This window comes from Protopterus annectens, chromosome 9.part0 (assembly GCF_019279795.1).
Source record: "Protopterus annectens isolate FY-2018-M chromosome 9.part0, PAN1.0, whole genome shotgun sequence".
In the NCBI taxonomy this organism is placed as follows: domain Eukaryota; kingdom Metazoa; phylum Chordata; order Ceratodontiformes; family Protopteridae; genus Protopterus; species Protopterus annectens.
In genome coordinates, this window is record NC_056743.1 from 1,250,738,615 (window position 1) to 1,250,743,614 (window position 5,000).

Genomic DNA, 5,000 nt, shown 5'->3' on the forward strand with positions numbered 1-5,000 from the left:
TTCGAAGGCTTGCCTTAATCCGGATTCCCTGCCTCCTGCCCCAGTCAAGCTTGATAGGTACTACAGAGTTCCTAACTCCCACCAATTTCTTTACAAAAGCCATAATGCTGACCCTGAAACCATTTCTCAAGGCCCCAAGGGAATGAAGGCCTCTACTACTAAGAATCCACTACCTTCCAAAAGAGAGTCAAGATCCTTAGAAAGGTGGGGAAAAAAGGTATATACCTCGGCCACCCTAGCCATGAGGGCCTTAAGTTGTCAGTTTCATATGCTTAAATATCAGCAGTTTCTGTTATCACAATTAAGAAATAAAATGTTTCAACCTGAACAACCAGATTTGAAGGAGTTGCAGGATATGATGCATAGTGCAGAACAAGTGGGTAAACACACCTTACAATGTGGCTATGATGCCTAGAGGCCTCAAGTAGAGCTGCTGTTACAGGATCAGTCATTCGTAGACATGCCTGGCTTAGGGAACAAATCTTGCCTGATCATGTGAAAGCTAAACTACTAGATGCTCCTTTACAAAAGGATGTGCTGTTTGGTACTAATGCTGAGGAGATACTACGGAAAATGGAAGAAAAAGCCAAATCTATGCAAACTGTCAAAGCTTTTCTACAGGTTCAACCACCACGTTTTAGCAGAAATTGGCCTTCTAAAAACTGGTCCTTTCCAGCCCCAGACAAGCCCCAAAGAGGTAGATACAGGCGCACAAAGGGCAGAGGGCAATCACAAGGATCATATAGAGGCAGGCAATAGCAAACTCCAGCACCAAGAGGTGGCGATGACAGTGCACAACAATACAGGAAACAAACCCAATGACTTCCTCCTTTCCATGCCAAGCAAGTCTCAGCTGGCAGCACCCTTGGGAGGAAAGCTGGCATTATTTACAAGAAAGTGGCATATTGTCACAACAGACAAATGGATCCTGGACGTTATAAACAGAGGCTACAGATTTCATTTTCACACTCTTCCAAAAATGAGAGGCATGCCAAACCTGCCACACAATCAAAGGGCAGAGGCACAACTACAAATTTCAAAGCTCATAGACATGAAAGCTATTCAAGAGGTACCTACTCACGAACAAGGTCAAGGTTTTTATTCCCGGCTATTTCTGGTACCAAGGAAAGGAACCGACTGGAGACCCATTTTGGACTTATCCATCCTAAACACATTCTTACTCGTACCAAAATTCAAGATGCTCACATTACAGCAGCTTCTTCCCATGCAGGGCAAGGAGTTTTGGCTGGTAACATTGGACCTCAAGGAGGCATACCTGCATGTCCCAATCAGACAAAGCTGCAGAAGATACCTCAGATTTCTTGCAGGTTCAATTCACTATCAAGTCTCTGCATTGCCCTTTGGCTTATCTACTGCGCCCAGAGTATTCACAAAATGCCTGGCATCAGTAATTGCCTACTGCAGACTTCAAGGGATACAAATTTACCCTTATTTGGATGACTGCCTGATCCAAGCGGACAGCAAGCACATACTTCTGGAACATCTGGCTTATGTAACACGGTTACTGAATTCCCTGGGATACACAGTCAACAAAGAGAAATCCAGGCTAACACCATCTCAGAAAATGACTTTCTTGGGTGCCAACTTGGACACAAACACCCAGATGGCCTATCTTACGCCAGAAAAACAGGGGCAACTAACTCAGTACTTCAAAATACTAGCAAATTGTACCAGGCTTACTGCAAGGAAAATCCTGCAGGCTCTGGGCTTCATGGCATCTTGCATTCTTTTAATCCCATGTGCAAAGTTGCATATGAGGAAACTTCAATGGTACCTAAAAAACCTATGGTCTCAACACAGCCACAGTGTGGAAACAATAATACCAATAATTCCATGTTTGCAAAAGGAATTTCTATGGTGGGCCCAAGCATGTCAAACAAACACAGGTCTCCCATTCTGCAAGCCTCAAGCAAATCAAGTCATCACAACAGATGCCTCAGATTACGCCTGGGGCGCACATGACAGACAGGTGCATTCAGGGCAAATGGTCCCAAAAGGAAAAGCACCTTCACATCAATCAGAAAGAAATGCTAGCAGTGATAAATGCAATTACAGCTTTCAAGGACCTCCTGCATCCAGGACAATTTTTGATAAGAACAGACAACACCACAGTAATGTGGTACATAAACAAACAAGGAGGAACACATTCATACCCCCTGTGCAGACTAGCCATGACACTTTGGAACTTGGCTCTGGAATGGCAAATCGAACTTCAGGCACAGTACTTGCCAGGTTTGGAAAACACGCTGGCAGACAATCTAAGCAGAAATATGACAGATCCACACGAATGGAAGTTGCATCCTCAAGTGTTTACAAAGATAATCCAAGCGTGGGGGAGGCCAGACATAGATCTCTTCGCCTCCCACAGGAATCATCAATTGGAAAAGTTCTGCTCAAGGACCTTTCATCCAAAGGCCTGGAGAGTGGACGCCCTTTCATTCAGTTGGACAGCATGGACAGTTTACGCTTTCCCACCTCTGCCTCTTCTGCCCAAGGTACTCTTGAAAGCAAGAGCAGACAGACCGAAGATGATACTGATTGCTCCAGACTGGCCAAGACAACACTGGTACCCACTCCTGAGGAGCCTAACACATACTCCTCCCTGGTCCCCACCTCTAATGCCTCTTCTGTTGACTCAGCACAGCTACAAAACTCTACACAGTCAGCTGAAAACACTCAATCTCGCTGCATGGAAAATTCCTTAACACCACAACAGACCCTACTCCCCAAAGAGGTGCAGGATGTCATTTTGGAGGCCAGAAGGCCATCTACTAAAAAGGCTTACTCCGCAAAATGGAAACGGTTTTGCTCTTGGAATGAGAAAAAAGGCCAGGATCCTAGAAAACTGAATTTGCCTCGGATATTACAGTATCTAGCTGAGCTGTTGAACAGTGGACTTTCATTTTCCTCCATAAAAATTCATGCCTCAGCCATTTCTGCAGAATTCAACACTGATCCACCCTTATTCTCTCACCCACTCTTAAGACAGTTCCTCAGAGGGGCTAAGAATATAAGACCTCCAAGGAAACAACCAATACCAGCCTGGGATCTTAATTACATTCTAGAAAAATTAACATTGCCTCCCTTTGAACCAGCTGCCTCAACAGATTTGCAATATTTGTCCTGGAAAACAGCTTTCCTTCTGGCCATTACCTCAGCTCGTAGGGTTTCGGAACTACAAGCCCTCATGGCTGTGCAGCCCTTTCTCATCTTCCATCAGGACAGGGTTTCCCTTCGAACCAACCCGTCATTTATGCCTAAAGTGGTATCCAGGGTAGCTTTAAATCAAGCCATACACTTACCTACCTTTTACCCCAATCCTCAAAACAAAGGGGAAAGGCTGCTACACTCCTTAGACATCCATAGACAGCTACGTTATTATTTGGACAGAACAAAGCCTTTCAGGAAATCAGAACAACTTTTTGTGTCCTGTGCTGTGGGAGCTCAAGGGAAGCCAGTTACCAAAAGGACAATTTCAAAATGTATAGGCCACTGCATACGGTTTTGTTACTCCTTTCATGGAAAATCTGTCCCTACAGGCATCAGATCCCACTCCACCAGGGCCACAGCTACCTCTACAGCCTTCCTCAGAGGAGTTCCCACCAAAGATATTCTGGAGGCAGCCACTTGGAGTTCTGTGCATACCTTCACCAAACATTACCACCTGCCCTTATACTCCAAAACTAGAGCAGGCTTTGCCACTGCTGTGTTGCAGGGCATTCTGGCTCATCCCAGTTCCACCTAGTGCCTACCACCCTGTGCGTAGCTTTGGGATTCTACCCATCTGTGATTACTGCAGCTGTATGCACGATGAACATAGTACAGTTTTGTACCTACCATAAACGTAGATGTTCGAGTGCTAATACAGCTGCAGTACAGGTTTCCCTCCCTCCTTCCCCTCTTGGTAAAGGCCTAGGGGCTAACCCCTCCTCATACAACCTGATTGGGTTATCCTTCTATGGTATATTTGCTTGCAACTACTGATTTTTGATTATATCGCATTGCATGAATATGTATATATATATAATTTATGTATTGCCTTCCTTCTGGGGGCACCTGACATCTGGGGCAAGAAAGACTGAAGAAAATGGCATTGGCTGTGTCTTATATACCCCTGTCGCACTGACGTCAGGAAAGAAAGCGACAACAACCGACGCCGGACCTAGACTTTGGAATTCGGCCGACCGAGGACCCGCCTGATGGCAGAAAACCCATCTGTGATTACTGCAGCTGTATTAGCACTCGAACATCTACATTTATGGTAGGTACAAAACTGTACTTTATTTATTTATCATTTATTCAGATTGTTTTATAGGGTTGAGCCTAGTGCCAATTGTTTCTTCCACTTTATGTACTTTCAGGAATACTTACTTCTGAAAGATACTCAGAATTTTTTTTTGGGAGGGGGGCAACTAATGTTACTTTCCCTTGAACACCATTCTGACATCTTTTGCCATTCCTGAGTCCATGTCACCAGTATCTCAAAGACATTGCTATAACCTCCATGCTAATATGCCAATAGCACACATGCTTTTTGGAAGGTTGCTACATTGTTTTCTTAAAAGATGATCCAATTCTGTATTAACTGCCCTGGCCACTCAAAGACCAATGCTTCATTCTGTTTTTAGGTTCCATTTTCTTTTGATGGGATCGTACCTCTGAACTGCTATTTTTAGGCATGTAGTGCTATGATTTCTGGTCTCAGATTTTGCCTTGCTACTGATTTTCTTCTGTTTTTCCTCAAAGATAGACCTGTTCAACAGTGTAATAAAATTAAATAATGTAACAAATTATACAGAGCCCTATCACTAACTCTATGGGATCTGTTATCTCAAGGCCTTCTATTCCAAAATATAAAAAAAACTCCTCTTTTGGGTCCCCTGGTATGATTTTTAAGTTATGTCACTATGAATTTTAATATTCTGAGATTGAGAGGAATGGATTGGATTATAGTGGTATTTGCTAACAGAGCTTTGTTT

At 43.8% G+C, this 5,000-nt stretch overlaps 1 protein-coding gene across 2 annotated transcripts in view; it reads left to right on the forward strand.

Annotated features, from left to right (window-relative positions):
• ANKRD13D (ankyrin repeat domain 13D) overlaps positions 1–5,000 on the forward strand; it is an 860,392-nt gene that overhangs the window by 412,048 nt on the left and 443,344 nt on the right. The window lies entirely within an intron of this gene.